Source organism: Mya arenaria, chromosome 7, assembly GCF_026914265.1.
Source record: "Mya arenaria isolate MELC-2E11 chromosome 7, ASM2691426v1".
In the NCBI taxonomy this organism is placed as follows: Eukaryota; Metazoa; Mollusca; class Bivalvia; order Myida; family Myidae; genus Mya; species Mya arenaria.
The window spans coordinates 66,448,528-66,467,493 of NC_069128.1; positions in this window are offsets into that span (position 1 = coordinate 66,448,528).

Here is an 18,966-nt window from a genome sequence, read left to right on the forward strand (position 1 = left end):
GTTAAAATGTTCAAGGGAGAGGACACTCAAACCCTCCTTGCCAGCACTATAAACCAAATAAATTAAATTTCTGAGGGAAGTCAAAAGGGTACGCCCCTGAGTAACGCCATTCTAACGTCGAATCCTGGATCGGCCCTGATACCAACATATAAAAAAGTGCTTAGACGAAAAAGCGAATTTGTTTCATAAAGATTTATGTAATAATGTAAACTATTATACCTCACGTGACCTGCCCATAATTTCTCATATACCCATCATGGGCATTTTCATACTGCCACACACTGACAGTACCGTTCTGACCAGTTGACATAATACTGTCACATTGCAAACGCGTCTAGAAATAGGCATTTTTGGTTTCCCAAGCCTGAGGTGGTAAGCGCTTATTAAAATGTGTTGTAGATCTAGTTTCTTCCGGTGTTTGCATTATTTCCAAACGACATTTGAAGCAAAATGACAACTCATGTAAACAAACAGTATATGTCGATTTCGGAATAGAATTTGTCTACTCTAGGCGATGCAAAAGATTCTAACCAGTGAATAGGCTGATTTGTTGTACGTTGTATATCTATTATTATCAATACATGTACTGTCTTTGGTACACTTTTAGACTTCTATCTATTGTTACAGAAAATTACAGAATAAATTAATTAAACTCGAAAGTTGTGTAATGGTGACAAAACTTTATATATATTCATCTCGGGTAACATAATTTATCTCATGTTGACAATATGTACTGTCACACTGGAAGCCACGCACTATGTATATAGTATTAGTCTATGAAGTTTACTATATAATGTATAGGGAATAATATGAGTGAGGTACACTAATGTCGCCAACTATACGGCTGGATGAAATTACAACTGTATTTGTCCTAGCCACAATAATGCGCGTTAAGGGAACTTTTTTAACATTTGGATATATATTTTGTTCCCTAAACGCCTCAAGTCGACATATTCGTATCAATGTAAAATATATTCTTTAACTGTAACTCCACAATATTTAACACTGAATTTATAAAAAAAAACAAATATTTATAACCAATACTTTTCTCTAGTTACATAAGTGTTTCATGAAAAACTTCCTTTAGATCGGCTTTTGTCAACAAAGCATCGCCATTTTGGAACTATCTAGCCGGTGCGCGTTACCTTTCCGCTCAATTTACTTAGCGCTGGAATCTGTCATTCTTGGCAAGGAAAACAACAACTGGAATATGGACGCGTAGAGTCACCAAAACAAAAGTCGTCAAAGACTCTAAAATGGCTGTTTATATGGACTATATTTGTACATACGATAACATAATAACATTTTTTTTCAAACAATGCAACAAACAATAAATCAATTACAGAAGAGGGGATGTATTCACAAAGCATATTAAGTCATTTCCTAACTTAATTCGAGTTCTTTAAATTTTTATAGTCAAATTCAAAAGAAATTGTATAAATGTTTTAACATTAAGTATTTTTTTCAATAAGGTCAATGAAAATAAAATGTATTTTTTTCATGTGACTAAAGAGATACTAAACTTAAAAAAGTGACTTAAGTTATCAAATGACAAGACGTTTTATGAATATCGACCCAGACCATTTAATTATTTCAGAACATAACCCAACATCTACATCAATGAAATAGGAATTTATAACCCATGCTAATTTAAATTATTTTATATTTGGAAGGAGGTTGTCATTGAAATGCATTTAACAGCATAGTGTAATAAGCAAGCCTACATTATAAACAATTTGCAGTGATGATATTAAAAGTAACTAATATTTTCTAGGGCCATTTTTCCGCAAAACAGTATCAAAAGTTTAAGTCTCTTATTGACATGCTTATACTTGATTGTATATAACACAATGTAGTTTATGATGGTTATCTTTATACTCGTTGTCTTTAAAAGTCTAAAAACTTTTCATAATGATTGCATTACAAATATTAAAGGGACTGTACACCAGATTGGCACCAAAAAAGTTTTTTTCTGTAACAAATCTCAGGAAAATTATTTATTAAAATGTTTTACTCGTTGATATCATAATTGTAAAAAAGAATACCAAAATTAAAAAAAAAAAATGTGTCGGAGACCGAGTTCGAACCGGTGTCGGCAAAATTGCAGTATAACGTTGTATCCACTGAGCGACAAAAACGGGCTTATTCTAATTAAGCTATACACCTAACTTGGTAATATCACGTGATAACATCGACTAGCCAATCACGCATAAGAAATGGATTCTACTAGGTAGACATACGCAGTAATGTTTTGTAATGGAAAAATACGAAAACACTTCGAACATAAGTTAATTGTAAACTATGTGGTACTTCAGTTAGTAAGCTTCAATGCATTGTACACATCGATACCAAGATTATGTCAGTTTTCGACAATTTTCTTATTTTCTCGCTATTTCATCATACGGAGTGCAGTCCCTTTAAACAAAAAACAACAACAACAGTGATCTGATCTTGATCCTGAAGGGATTTAAATTTGTGTAGAAAATACGGTCTTTATGATTAAGAAGTGGCCATACTACGTATATATCTTAAAAAGACATATTATCTATTGTTAGTTCTAACAAATCAACAATTAAAAAATTGCAAAGCAAAATTATAAATCAAAACATTTATTTATTATGAATAGCTTTTACACGAGCAGTATGTTGGTATTCGAAACCTATAGAAGCCGAATTTCTTCTGTGCATAATTGTATGCATAATATAAACCGATACTGTTTTCTTGCTCACATTTGTTGCAATTGTCACCTGCAAAACCTGCAAAACTGAAATAAACAAACACGAATATTTATTGATTAATACAAAGGGTACGTGTAGGATTCAGTGCTCATAAAATGTTTTACCCTACAGCGCTCACAACATGTTTACCCTGCAGCGCTCACAAAATGTTTACCTTACAGCGCTCACAAGATGGTTTACCCTACAGCGCTCCCAAAATGTTAACCCTACAACGCTCACAAAATGGTTTACCCTACAACGCTACCAAAATGTTAACCCTACAACGCTCACAAAATGGTTTACCCTACAACGCTCACAAAATGTTTACCCTACAGCGCTCCCAAAATGTTAACCCTACAACGCTCACAAAATGGTTTACCCTACAACGCTCACAAAATGTTTACCCTACATCGCTCACAAAATGGTCAACCCTACAGCGCTCACAAAATGTTTACCCTACAACGCTCACAAAATGTTTTACCCACAGCGTTCACAAAATGTTTTACCCTACAGCGCTCACAAAATGGTTTACCCTACAGCACTCACAAAATGGTTTACCCTACAACGCTCATAAAATGTTTACCCTACATCGCTCACAAAATGGTTAACCCTACAGCGCTCACAAAATTTTTACCCTACAACGCTCACAAAATGTTTTACCCATAGCGCTCACAAAATGTTTTATCCTACAGCGCTCACAAACTGTTTACCCTACAGCGCTCACAAACTGTTTACCTTACAACGCTCACAAAATGTTTACCCTACAGCGTTCACAAAATGTTTACCTTACAACGCTCACAAAACGTTTACCCTACAGCGCTCACAAAATGTTTACCTTACAACGCTCACAAAATGTTTTACCCTACAGCGCTCACAAAATGTTTACCTTACAACGCTCACAAAATGTTTACCCTACAGCGCTCACAAAATGTTTACCCTACAGCGCTCACAAAATGTTTACCTTACAACGCTCACAAAATGTTTACCTTACAACGCTCACAAAATGTTTACCTTACAACGCTCACAAAATGTTTACCCTACAGCGCTCACAAAATGTTTACCCTACAGCGCTCACAAAATGTTTACCTTACAACGCTCACAAAATGTTTTACCCTACAGCTCTCACAAAATGTTTACCTTACAACGCTCACGAGAAGTTCAACCCTACAGCTCTCACAAAATGTTTACCTTACAACGCTCACAAAATGTTTTACCCTACAGCGCTCACAAAATGTTTATCTTACAACGCTCACAAAATGTTTACCTTACAACGCTCGCAAAATGTTTTACCCTACAGCGCTCACAAAATGTTTACCTTACAACGCTCACGAGAAGTTCAACACTGCAGCTCTCACAAAATGTTTACCTTACAACGCTCACAAAATGTTTACCATAAATGTACTGTGCAATGTCAATATATGAAAGCATTATTTTATTATGTCATTCCTGTATTGCTAGAGTTTCTACAAAGCAATTCGGACAGAAAGTAGATACATATTTTAAACCAGCTTACCAACAGGTGCCAATAGTAAACAGGTGCACAATGATGCATGGTTCGTCAGACAGGTTGTTTAGTTCCCTTAAATACCTTGAGCTCTTGTAAACCACGATACCCCTATACCTGAAGTATTCAAAGCGAAATCATACATTAGTGAAACAGTATTTATTATTACTCTCAACAAATTGTCCGGTTAGCGCAGTGGTTAGCACACTCGCTTCTCACCAAGGCGACCCGGGTTCGAATCCCGGCCTCGGTGCATGTGAGTTTCGTTAGTGGTCACCATGCCAGACACGTTGGTTTTCTCCGGGCGCTCCGGTTTCCCCCACAAAACAAGACCACACTCTCGCGCAACATCGTGCCAACGACAGTGACCTAGTTTAAGTTATCATAACATTCTATACAAAGTAAAATATATTATGTTTAATCTAAATTATCCAGAGATATCACATGGGTACAATTTATATAGAAAATATAACTTTTGACGGAAACCTATTGAGACGGTTCCTGATTTTGTCATAAGGGTGCACTTGCAGATACTGCAGGGACGTAGCTGCCTATACAAAGCTGAATTGTTTCCATACTTTGTTTACATCCAACCATGGAAAAAAATCAAAAGTTATGAAGCCCTTCTTTTTAAATCGTATAATCTGGTCAACTAATACACGAAATATCAAACATACTGGCTCATTACTGAATGTCTTGATTTGATTCTCTAAAAATCCTTTTTTCTTTTTACACAATTACAACAACAACAGAACCAAAAAAGAAAGTTAAGGGATTTTTCCCTCGAATTGTATTATTACAAGATGCAGATTTGAACGAATCGGGAAACCCTTTTACCATTTATAAAAAGCTATGAAAATGAGACGATATTTTGGGATACAAGCTTACTTTTTGCAGATATTATATAAAAAAACATAACTGAAATGTGTCGAACATTATAAATGTTAAGGTCATTTTTTGTACGATAAGACACCACTGTAGTGAAAGCATTCAAATTCGAGGTTGAAAAAATATGTTAGTTGTTTTACATATTTAACTATTAATTGAGGGCATCGCCAAATGGTGTGCATGCACATTTGTCTAATTCCACTTCTAATGCAGACTGGTTTGTTTTCGCGAGATTAAAAACTAGTAAAACCATTTACGAAACATCAGTATTTTTTTTTTTATATTAACATTTGCGACCTGTTTTTTTCAAACCTTTTTTAAATACTTAAACAAAAACTTAAACAATCATCAGTATGTCGACTCAATTTTCTAAAGGTGTCCAAACCTATACATACGTTTGGCAGCAGTCATCCCCGTCTGGATTGCCAGAACACGATTGCACTTGCTTCTTCTCTCGAAATACAGGAACTGTGTCTGACTCATTACAACAGGCATCACTATAAACTGGCAATCCGGTGTTTGCTTGGTATGCCTCTACAGTTGGAAACAGTCCTTTATAAATGCGGTTTAGTTTCACGTATCTGAAAATAATGACGTTGAGTTAAAAAAAACCCAGAACATTTGTGTAAAAGACAATAAAGACAAGTCGCTGCTTATCATTGTGATGAGTATAATACAATTTGGACAAAGGAAGGAAGAGAACAACATGGGACGACAGCATAGTCTAAGAATTAGATAAGGATTTTTATGTTTATGCTCTTGATACTGCTTGCGATGGTGATTATGGACTGGAGGAGAAGAATAATGATGATGATGATTATAGTAATGATGATGCTGATGATGAAGATAGTGATGAAAGGAGTTTTTATGATGATAACGACGACGAATATGACGACTATACTGATGAAGACGGAGCTGCAGCCTGATGATGATGATGATGATGATGATGATGATGATGATGATGATGATGATGATGATGATGATGATGATGATGATGATGATGATGATTTTGATGGTGGTAACGACGACGACGACGAGGACGATGACGTCGTCGACGACGACGATGATGATGATGATAATGATGATGATGATGATGATGATGATGATGATGATGATGATGATGATGATGATGATGATGATGATCTTATACGTACGTGATCTGGTAGCATCGAAATTTTTCACAGTATAGAAGGCGATCTGCTAGTAGGTATACTTGAGGACCATTCTCCGTCCTTGAGTAAGTCTCTGTAAGGGCACTGTCAGCCATAACCAAACCACACAGTCCCAGACTGGAGGGATTGATCGCTTGTGCCTGGTTGCATCCTTGCAGCGACAAGGCCAGGAAGGCGAGGGCTGCCTTGAATAAAGAAGGATATACCTTTATAATGCGAATACTTATTGCCATATTCTAGTAGGTGTAATTTTGACTAGTGATGGAGACATTGAGAGCATGTGCCTGGTCAAATCCTTGCAGTGACTAAGTTAGGAAGGCAATGGCTGGCTTGACTATGTAATGACACATCGTTATCATACGAAGACTCAATAAAATATTATAGTAAACGCCATTTTGACCATGCCACTCAGTTGGAGACTGGGTTTATTGATCGCCTGTGCCTATCCTTGAATACTGAGGTAAGAACACGAGAGTTGCCTTAATGATATATAATGACATTTCTTTAAATACAAAAGATTGCTTCGAATACTCATTTCGAATCTAGGTATAAAATGTCAAAGGTTGCATACATTGATTGCTTTTGTCTTTTTATTAGTATTTCCATGCCCGGCCAGGATTAGTAAGAGGAGGCTGTCTTGGGTTTATAGGATCCGGAATTTCTATGAGTGGTATATAGGATCCGGAATTTCTATGAGTGGTATATAGGATCCGGAATTTCTATCAGTGGTTTATAGGATCCGGAATTTCTATCAGTGGTTTATAGGATCCGGAATTTCCATTAGGGGTTTATAGAATCCGGAATTTCCATTAGTGGTTTATAGGATCCGGAATTTCTATGAGTGGTATATAGGATCCGGAATTTCTATGAGTGGTCTATAGGATCCGGAATTTCTATGACTGGTTTATAGGATCCGGAATTTCTATGTGTGGTTTATAGGATCCGGAACTTCTATCAGTGGGAAATTTTTCACAACCCTTTACGTAATACTTAGAAAACATGAATAAACATTTTAATGATTAAGAATGGGCGGAATGAGTGAAGCGAACTAGTCCTTTTTAATCATTTAAATGTTACTTCAGATCATCTTACTGTCTTAAAATATTACCGCATTGACTGACACATTGTCAACGCAAACTCTGACGCAGGGAGTGTGTATTGAATGAGTGGCAGTTTTTACGTGGCGAAGATAAAATGCCCGTATGGAACTCCTTTTTAATGGTCACAACATTGTAATTACCTCACTTGTTGAAGGCTGTCGTCTGTAGCATCATAGAAACCTTGTCTTGTGGCAATATTGAGAATGCTAGTTAACTATTTCTCGCTTCAAATGTCACCATAAAACAGTTTTCACGCACCATTCAAGAAATAATGCTTCATTCTCCTTAGAACTGTTTAAAAAGACCGATTTGACTATTAACATTAACTGGATCATTGCGCGCATATCCATGACAACCACGCGCTATCGCATATCCATACGCAATTATTTTCACTAAGCACAAAAGAGTTCCAGCAAAAATTACATTTTTACTTAATTTTGTTAAACTGAGGTGGGAGAAAAAGCATCTACCATAGCCGCTCGTGTAAGATAGGTTCATCCCGACCCTCGCGCAGGGTGTTTTGCGGAAACTCGGTAAACCTCGTTTCCGCAAAACACCCTACGCGAGGGTCGAAATGAACCTATCTTACACTCTCGGCCATGGAAGATACTTATACGTTAATCAATAAATATCAAACACATGTAAATGTTGTATATATGATTACAGTGACACTCTTATTCAAAATCAGTACCAATACATGTATAACAAACATCAATTTTGAATAAAAACTTTTTAACTACTTACTGAATAATGCATTTATGAAAAATATGAATTACTGATAACACTATTGTTACCGTGTATTTAATAGCTGAAAACGCGTTTTTTAAATGATGTTTGAGTGCTATAATATTTACTGTGATCTACTATCGTCTCATAGGGTAGAAATACCGTGTTTTCTGCACATTTTTTTCTAATTAAACTCAGTCTTCTGTATAAGAACCATTGTTTTCGACATTTATTCATCATTTTTGGAATATTAAAACAATTGTATTAATTGTGAAAAATCTTATTTTTTTGGAGTAATTAAGAGTGCTTCTTTGACAATATCTCAAATAATTATTAAAACTGGCTTACCCTGATGATAATTTTCCTGCACATCATAATATTATTATGCAGAACTACGGCAGAACCCTCCTTAAGTATCCAGACATGTGATACCATCCGTAACGTAATAAAGTCATGGTTGACAAATACATAATCTATAAAATGTTAGAGCTTGCATCCGATTGGGGGAAATTACAGAAAGGAAGTTTATATGTACTTTATTAATGTATGTTCGTAATTCAAGGTTAAATTAAGTGAGTGAACATTTGTTACATATCTTTTTATTTAAAGTGACTCTCTTATTCAAACATAAATTGTTACTGATAAACCTTTAACTACTTACTAAATAATGCATTTATGGAAAATATTATCGACTGATAACAAGATTGTCACCGTGTATTTAATAGCAGAAAGCGCAAACTATATTAAATGATTGGTGAATGCTAAAAGATTTACAGTGATCTAATGTAGTCTCATAAGGAAGAAATACCTTGCTTTATGCTTATTTCTTTCAAATTAAACTCGGTATCCTTCATAATAACCATTGTTTTCGACATTTTTTCATCCTTAATTTTGAATATTAAAACAATACTAAAAATTGTGGTAAATCGTATTTGGGAGTAAGAGTGCAACTTTAAATTCGCCGGGTATTTTGTATATTAAATTAATGAAGTTCATATTCAAATTTTTGCAGATCATGCTTGTTTGCCGTGTGTTCATGATAGTGTGTTTCAAGGAATTAGCTCACGTGCTTCCTGCGTTCATATAGCATGAACACACATGAACATGTCGAGGGGTTAAGGCGGGAGGTCGTTGGTTCGATCCCGGGCCGCGTCATACCGAAAGACGTTAAAAGTTGGTACAAGTAGCTCCCTTGCCTGGCGCTCGTCATTTAAAGGGTAGTGCTTGGAAAAGTGGTGTACTCATTACTGGTTCACCCCTGGAAAGTTGAAGCCCGCGTATCGTGACCCCACACCGAGCACGTTAAAGAACCAAGAGGTCTCTTCGCAAAGAGCTACGGTATCGCATCCAAATCTCTAGTATCTCACCCTGTTTCTTCAAGTCTTCCGATGTCTGGATTTGACTGCAAATTGCTGTCACTTCTATCTCATGTCACTTATGGCATTTAAGCACAATTTAAGTCGTGATGGCGTCACGGCGGGGTCAGGCCATAATGCAGCCAATGGGTGCGGGTAGACCTTGATAAACACAAATAAACAAACAAGCATGCCGGGTGAATGTAAAAAAGTGGCATTTAATTAAGAAGAAGAAACAACCTTTTCAATTTCCCTCATTGATGAGAGCATTCCTAAAATTGACAGGAATACAATAATTTTTAATTGTGTCTTTCCGGAATCAACGATGAGCGAATTTTGTCGGAAATCGATCGGTCGCCTCCGAAGTCGACGATTATCAACTGTCACTTTAAAAATTCGAGAATCGCCAACAACAAAATATGTGAATGTTCATTATATTATATATATATATTGAATGCGTGAATACTTGAGGTTGCCTCATAGCGCTAAAAGATATTAACACATTTTAAAGGCGGTTAATGGCATACTCACATTGTTTATGTGGTGGTCCAAGTGAGGTCAATATTAAGAAATAATTTGTTGGTCTTCGCACATATTTGTTGGCCAAACGACACTCGAGGTTTTACCCTATTTACTGCAGCTCCAATTCATGTAGAGCAGATTTGACAGTGAATATTTATAGGTTACTAGTATGTAATAGTTAGATGACATGTAGTGAATTCTTTATGATTTGGAATGGGCGGAGTGAGCGTGCGAGACCTTTCTTAATCATTAAGAATTCACTCCATGTACAACCTCATTGGCCGATACATTGTCGACGCAAAATCTGACGCAGGGATTGTGTATTGGATGATTGACAGTAGATCTATAAACACGCGCGAAAGTTGAAATTCTTAATTATAAAGTCTTCTACTTAATGGTTGCCTGTCTGCAATATCATTGGCTGAAAATATAGGTTGTATTCTAACTAACATTGATATGTACGATTCGGATACATATTTAAACGAGTACACAGCTTACTTGGAATGAGATATTGGACGAAAAAATAATGAAATTGCAGATTCATTCATCATTAAGTTCTAGGCTTAACCATTAAGAATTTCAACTTTCACAGGTGTTTAAAGATCCGCCCATTGCCACATACCCGATACACACTCCCAGCGTCAGATTAAGCGTTGACAATGTATCAGCCAATGAGGTTGTACGCTAAGTTAGATGACCTGAATTAAAATCTTATGATTAAGAAGAGCTTGTTCGCTACGCTCACTCCGCCCATTCTTAATCATTAAGATTTAAATTCATGTCATATTACAATTACATAACCACATTTGTAATTAGGAAACCGATAATAATATGCTTCATGTACATTTATATCTTGCTTGTTTTACTTAATCATGCATTTTGAGAATGCTTGGTTATGTTTTAAGAGTATGTATCTAATGAAAACGAATTCAATTTCCAGATATACAAGAACTACATGGCAAAACAACGTGAATAAATAGACAAGTAACAGAGTCGAATCCCGTTGGCTCGAGCTCCCAGGAACCGGCGAAAGTACCTCGAGCCTCATGAAATTCGAGCCAAGCGGGAATGCTTTCCTCTTTCCTTCAGTAAAAATAAATCGGTCCTTTACATCCACTTCGAGCCAACGAGGAAATCGAGCCAAGCGAGTTCGAACAAACAGTGTTCGACTGTATATGCAAAAACACACATATACACAACTACATTGACAAGGAAGTCTGGAAGGTATTATATATCTGACTTCTAAAAATGCTTAATTCACAAATCGTGCCCTTTTCTTCGCAGGTATATTAAAGTTAATTATGCGTTTGTTGAAATTCGATATAAACAAAAATCATCAAACTACTGTATCTCGACACATCTTCGTTGGTGCGTTAAACCGAATAGGAAAATTACGATTCCCTTTACTGCATTTAGAAAATACTTACGTCATAGTAAATATCAACCAATCACATGGATGCGTATTATTGCACGGTAAGAGGTTTATCTTTTAATGTATTTTATGTGTTTAAAAGATGATTTGGATTTGTGAAGCATGGTAATAATTAGAGCATTTTAAGTAATTTAAAAACGTCCTACTGCCTTGAATAAAGATATTTATCATACGTTTAAAAGTACGAAAATTGAATCATAACATGTTATGATTCTGTCCTTAAAAACTGCCACAATTCATTATTTGTACAATTTTGTAAACACCGTCAACCATTAGAACTAAATATGCTGACGGTAAAATATATAAGGGGTTAAAAGATGGACCCTTACTCCAAAATAAGATTTAGCACAATTATTAAAAATATTTAAATATACCAAAAAGGATGAATAGATGTCGAAAACAATGATTCTTTGACGGATATTGTGTTTAATTTCAAAGAAAAGTGCAGAACATACAGTATTTCTACCTTATGAGACGATAGAAGATTACAGTAATTTTTTTAACACTCACCATTAATTTAATATTTTAATGTAAAATGCAGTTTATCACTCAAAATTTATGTTTATTTTCGATGGAAAATGGCCGACGTGTTCCGAATGCAAATTATGCCATAAGAAATATGTATTTCTTTGTAACAACGCATAAAAAAGTATTTCCTTGTGAAGGTTTAGGGTGGGATGTAAAAGTTTAATTTCTTTTCTCCTGACCATGCACAAATGGTAAACAGATCTGAAGAAGTGTAAAACCTGAATATCTTCATTTTTACGGATATACTCAACATTTGAACGTGTTCACATCGTTAAGTAAATGGTTTATAAAGCGATTTTGCTCCATGGTCAATGTTTCGAACATGTCATACTATCGTTATAGCTTTATAATGGCTAGGGCATTGTCTGACACATTTCGGTGGAATAGGGCATTGTCTGACACATTTTGGTGGAATAGGGCATTGTCTGACACATTTTGTTGGAAAAGGGTGATGTCTGACATATTTCGGTGGAATAGGACATTGTCTGAAACATTTTGGTGGAATAGGGTATTGTCTGACACATTTTGGTGGAAAAGGGTGATGTCTGACATATTTCGGTGGAATAGGACATTGTCTGACACATTTCGGTAGAATAGGGCGTTGTCTGACGCATTTCTGTGGGAAAGGGCGTTGTCTGACACATTTCGGTGGAATAGGGCGTTGTCTGACACATTTCGGTGGAATAGAGCGTTGTCTGACGCATTTCGGTGGAATAGGGCGATGTCTGACACATTTCGGTGGAAAAGGGCGATGTCTGACACATTTCGGTGGAATAGGGCGTTGTCTGACACATTTCGGTGGAATAGGGCGATGTCTGACACATTTCGGTGGAAAAGGGCGATGTCTGACACATTTCGGTGGAATAGGGCGTTGGCTGACACATTTCGGCGGAATATGGTGATTTCTGACACATTCAGGCGGAATAGGGTGATGTCTGACACATTTCGGTGGAATAGGGTGATGTCTGACACATTTCGGTGGAATAGTGCATTTTCTGACGTATTCGGTGGACTAGTGCGTTGTCTGACACATTCGGTGGAATAGGGCGTTGTCTAACATATTCGGTGGAATAGTGCATTGTCTGACATATTCGGTGGAAAGTGCGTTGTCAAACATATTCGGTGGAATTGTGCATTGTCTGACACATTCGGTGGAATAGGGCGTTGTCTGACACATTTCGGCGGAATATGGTGATTTCTGACACATTTCGGTGGAATAGGGCGTTGTCTGACACATTTCGGTGGAAAAGGGCATTGTCAGACACATTTCGGTGCCATATTTCTGACACATTTCGGAGGAAAAGTGCATTTTTTGACATATTCGGTGGACTAGTGCGTTGTCTGACACATTCGGTGGAATAGGGCGTTGTCTAACATATTCGGTGGAATAGTGCGTTGTCTGACATATTCGGTGGAATAGTGCATTGTCTGACATATTTCGGCGGAATAGGACATTGTCTGACACATTTCGGTAGAATAGGGCGTTGTCTGACGCATTTCTGTGGGAAAGGGCGTTGTCTGACACATTCGGTGGAATAGTGCATTGTCTGACATATTTCGGTGGAATAGTGCGTTGTCTGACATATTCGGTGGAATAGTGCATTGTCTGACATATTTCGGTGGAATAGGACATTGTCTGACACATTTCGGTAGAATAGGGCGTTGTCTGACGCATTTCTGTGGGAAAGGGCGTTGTCTGACACATTTCGGTGGAATAGGGCGTTGTCTGACACATATTCGGTGGAATAGTGCGTTGTCTGACATATTCGGTGGAATAGTGCATTGTCTAACATATTCGGTGGAATAGTGCGTTGTCTAACACATTCAGTGGAATAGTGCGTTGTCTAACATATTCGGTGGAATAGTGCATTGTCTGACATATTCGGTGGAATAGTGCATTGTCTAACATATTCGGTGGAATTGTGCATTGTCTGACACATTTCGGCGGAATATGGTGATTTCTGACACATTCCAGCGGAATAGGGTGATGTCTGACACATTTCGGAGGAATAGGGTGATGTCTGACACATTTCGGTGGAATAGTGCGTTGTCTGACATATTTCGGCTGAATAGGGCATTGCAATTGTCTGACACATTTCGGTAGAATAGGGTGATTGATGCCTGACACATTTTGGCGGAATAGGGTGATGCCTGACACATTTCGGTGGAATAGGGTGATGTCTGACACATTTTGGCGGAATACGGTTTGTAACAACGCATAAAAAAGTATTTCCTTGTGAAGGTTTAGGGTGGGATGTAAAAGTTTGCATTTGTCTAACATATTCGGTGGAATAGGGCGTTGTCTAACATATTCGGTGGAATAGGGCGTTGTCTAACATATTCGGTGGAAAAGTGCGTTGTCTGACACATTCGGTGGAATACGGCGTTGTCTGACACATTTCGGCGGAATATGGTGATTTCTGACACATTCTGGCGGAATAGGGTGATGTCTGACACATTTCGGTGGAATAGGGTGATGTCTGACACATTTCGGTGGAATAGTGCATTTTCTGACATATTCCGTGGACTAGTGCGTTGTCTAACATATTCGGTGGAAAAGTGCGTTGTCTAACATATTCGGTGGAATTGTGCAATGTCTGACACATTCGGTGGAATACGGCGTTGTCTGACACATTCCAGCGGAATATGGTGATTTCTGACACATTCTGGCGGAATAGGGTGATGTCTGACACATTTCGGTGGAATAGGGTGATGTCTGACACATTTCGGTGGGATAGTGCATTTTCTGACATATTCCGTGGACTAGTGCGTTGTCTGACACATTCGGTGGAAAAGTGCGTTGTCTAACATATTCGGTGGAATAGTGCGTTGTCTAACATATTCGGTGGAATTGTGCGTTGTCTAACATTTTCGGTGGAATAGTGCGTTGTCTAACATATTCGGTGGAATTGTGCATTGTCTGACACATTTCGGCGGAATATGGTGATTTCTGACACATTCCAGCGGAATAGGGTGATGTCTGACACATTTCGGTGGAATAGTGCATTTTCTGACATATTCCGTGGACTAGTGCGTTGTCTGACACATTCGGTGGAATAGGGCGTTGTCTAACATATTCGGTGGACTAGTGCGTTGTCTAACATATTCGGTGGAATAGTGCATTGTCTGACATATTCGGTGGAAAAGTGCGTTGTGTAACATATTCGGTGGAATTGTGCATTGTCTGACACATTTCGGCGGAATATGGTGATTTCTGACACATTCCAGCGGAATAGGGTTATGTCTGACACATTTCGGTGGAATAGGGTGATGTCTGACACATTTCGGTGGAATAGTGCTTTATCTGACATATTTCGGCTGAATAGGGCATTGCAATAGTCTGACACATTTCGGTAGAATAGGGTGATTGATGCCTGACACATTTTGGCGGAATAGGGTGATGCCTGACACATTTCGGTGGAATAGGGTGATGTCTGACACATTTTGGCGGAATAGGGTGATGTCTGATACATTTCGGTGGAATAGGGTGATGTCTGATGTCTGATACATTTCTTTGGAATAAGAAGATGTCTGTTACATTTCGGTGGAATATGGTGATGTCTGATACATTTCGGTGGAATATGGTGATGTCTGATACATTTCGGTGGACTAGGGTGATGTCTGATACATTTCGGTGGAATAGGGTGATGTCTGACAAATTTTGGCGGAATAGGGTAATGTCTGATTCATTTCGGTGGAATAGGGTGATGTTTGAGGCATTTTGGTGGAATAGGGTGATGTCTGATATCTGACACATTTCGGTGGAATAGGGTGATGTTTGATATCTGGCACATTTCGGTGGAATATGGTGATGTCTGATGCATTTCGGTGGAATAGGGTGATGTCTGACACATTTCGGTGGAATATGGTGATGTCTGACAATTGTCGGTGGAATAGGGTGATGTCTGACATATTTCGGTGCAATATGGTGATGTCTGACACATTTCGGTGGAATAGGGTGATGTTTGATGTCTGATACATTTCGGTGGAATAGGGTGATGTCTGATGTCTGACACATTTCGGTTGAATAGGGTGATGTGTGACACATTTCGGTGGACTAGGGTGATGTCTGATGCATTTCGGTGGGAAAGGGTGATGTCTGATACATTTCGGTGGAATAGGGTGATGTCTGATACATTTCGGTGAAATAGGGTGATGTCTGATGTCTGATACATTTCGGTGGAATAGGGTGATGTCTGATGTCTGATACATTTCGGTGGAATAGGGTGATGTCTGATTTCTGACACATTTTGGTGGAATAGGGTGATGTCTGATGTCTGATACAATTCGGTGGAATAGGGTGATGTCTGATACATTTCGGTGGAATAGTGTGATGTCTGATACATTTCGGTAGAATAGGGTGATGTCTGATGTCTGATACATTTCGGTAGAATAGTGTGATGTCTGATACATTTCGGTGGAATAGGGTGATGTCTGATGTCTGATACATTTCGGTGGAATAGGGTGATGTCTGATGCCTGATACATTTCGGTGGAATAGGGTGATGTCTGATGTCTGATACATTTCGGTAGAATAGGGTGATGTCTGATACATATCAGTGGAATGGGTTGATGTCTGATGTCTGACACATTTCGGTGAAATAGGGTGATGTTTGATGTCTGATACATTTTGGTGGAATATGGTGATGTCTGATACATTTCGGTGGAATAGGGTGATGTCTGATGTCTGACACATTTCGGTGGAATTGGGTGATGTCTGATGTCTGATACATTTCGGTGGAATAGGGTGATGTCTGATATCTGACACAGTTCGGTGGAATATGGCGATGTCTGATACATTTCTGTGGAATAGTGTGATGTCTGACACATTTAGGTGGAATAGGGTGATGTCTTACATTTTTCAGTGGAATATGGTGATGTCTGACACATTACGATGGAATATGGTGATGTCTGATGTCTGACGCATTTTGGTGGAATAGGGTGATGTCTGATGTCTAACACATTTCGGTGGAATATGGTGTTGTCTGACGCATTTCGGGGGAATAGGGTGATATCTGCCATATTTCGGTGGAATAAGGCGTTGTCTGACAAATTTCGGCGGAATAGGAGGTTGACTGTCACATCTTGGCGGAATAGGGCGTTGACTGTCACATTTCGGCGGAATAGGACGTTGACTGTCACATTTCGGCGGAATAGGGCGTTGACTGACACATTTCGATGGAATAGGGCGTTGACTGTCACATTTTGGTGGAATAGGGTGTTGACTGTCACATTTCGGCGGAATAAGGCGTTGACGGACACATTTTGGCGAAATAGGGCGTTGACTGACACATTTTGGCGGAATAGGGCGTTGACTGACACATTTCGGCGGAATAGGGCGTTGACGGACACATTTCGGCGGAATATGGCGTTGACTTACACATTTTGGCGGAATAGGGCGTTGACTGACACATTTCGGCGGAATAGGGCGTTGACGGACACATTTTGGCGTAATAGGGCGTTGACGGTCACATTCCGGAGTAATAGGGCTTTGACTGACACATTAAGGCGGAGTAGGGCGTTGACTTATACTTTTCGGTGAAACAGGGTAATCTCGGATATATTTCGGCGGAATAGGGCGTTGACTTACACATTTTGGCGGAATAGGGCGTTGACTTGCACATTTTGGCGGAATAGGGCGTTGATTTACACATTTTTGCGGAATAGAACGTTGACTTGCACATTTTGGCGGAATAGGGCGTTGACTTGCACATTTTGGGGGATTGGGCCTTGACTTACACATTATGGCGGAATAGGGCGTTGACTGTCACATTTCGGCGGAATAGGAGGTTGACTGTCACATTTCGGCGGAATAGGAGGTTGACTGTCACATTTCGGTGGAATAGGAGGTTGTCTGTCACATTTCGGCGGAATAGGAGGTTGACTGTCACATTTCGGCGGAATAGGGCGTTGACTGTCACATTTTGGCGGAATAGGAGGTTGACTGTCACATTTCGGCGGAATAGGAGGTTGACTGTCACATTTTGGCGGAATAGGAGGTTGACTGTCACATTTCGGCGGAATAGGAGGTTATCTGTCACATTTGGACTTTTAAAACAAAATCAAACCGTGAAGGAATTAAATCAACTTTGAAGCCAATCAAGAACGGGGATTCAAACAGGAGATGCTACCTTTATTGATAAACAGAACAGAACAGAATGGGTTTTTTTCAAGTTAAGCATATATAGCCCATCGTTATAAACACAAAAATAAATGTACATAATACATATTGCTTGCATGAAAAAAAACAAAATGAATAATTTTGCAATATATTATTTACAATCCAGTTATACAATACAGCGAAATCTTTTTTACAGCTTATGTAACAGCAGTGAATGTGAGAAGGTCTTTAGTGTTTATATATTCAAGTCTCTTATTTTAAAAGCTTTGGTACAGGCAATAGCTAATCTTACTTAACATAGATTTATTGTCAGGATTAAGTAATGATTTAATTTTTACTATTCTATGATTTCTGATATAATATCTAGTAACGATTTTACAAAATTGTCAGAAACATACCGTATTCTTTTCAGAAACCGTTCCGACAAAACATCAACTACTAGAACTTCATTTTATTTATACTGAAAAATATGGAAAACCCATTCATAGTACGTTGAATTTATAACGTGATTTCAGAATTGTAATTGTATGAATTATCACGTAAACGCAGTACATTAAACTGGAAATAATCAAGGGACTCATATACTTTAAAGTGACACACTTATTCAAAATCAATACATACACATGTAAAACAAACATAAATTTTGAGTGATACACCCTCAATTACTTAACTAAATAGTGCAGTTATGTAAAATATGAATTACTATAAACAATTGTATTACTGTGTATTTAATAGCTGTAAGGGCAAAAATATTTTAAATGATTAGTGAAAGTTAAAAGATTTACTGCGATTTACTATGGTCTCCTAAGGTAGAAATACCGTATTTTCTGCACATCTTTTAAATTAAACACGGTATCATTCAAAAGAACCATTATTTTCGACATTTGTTCATCCTTTTGGGT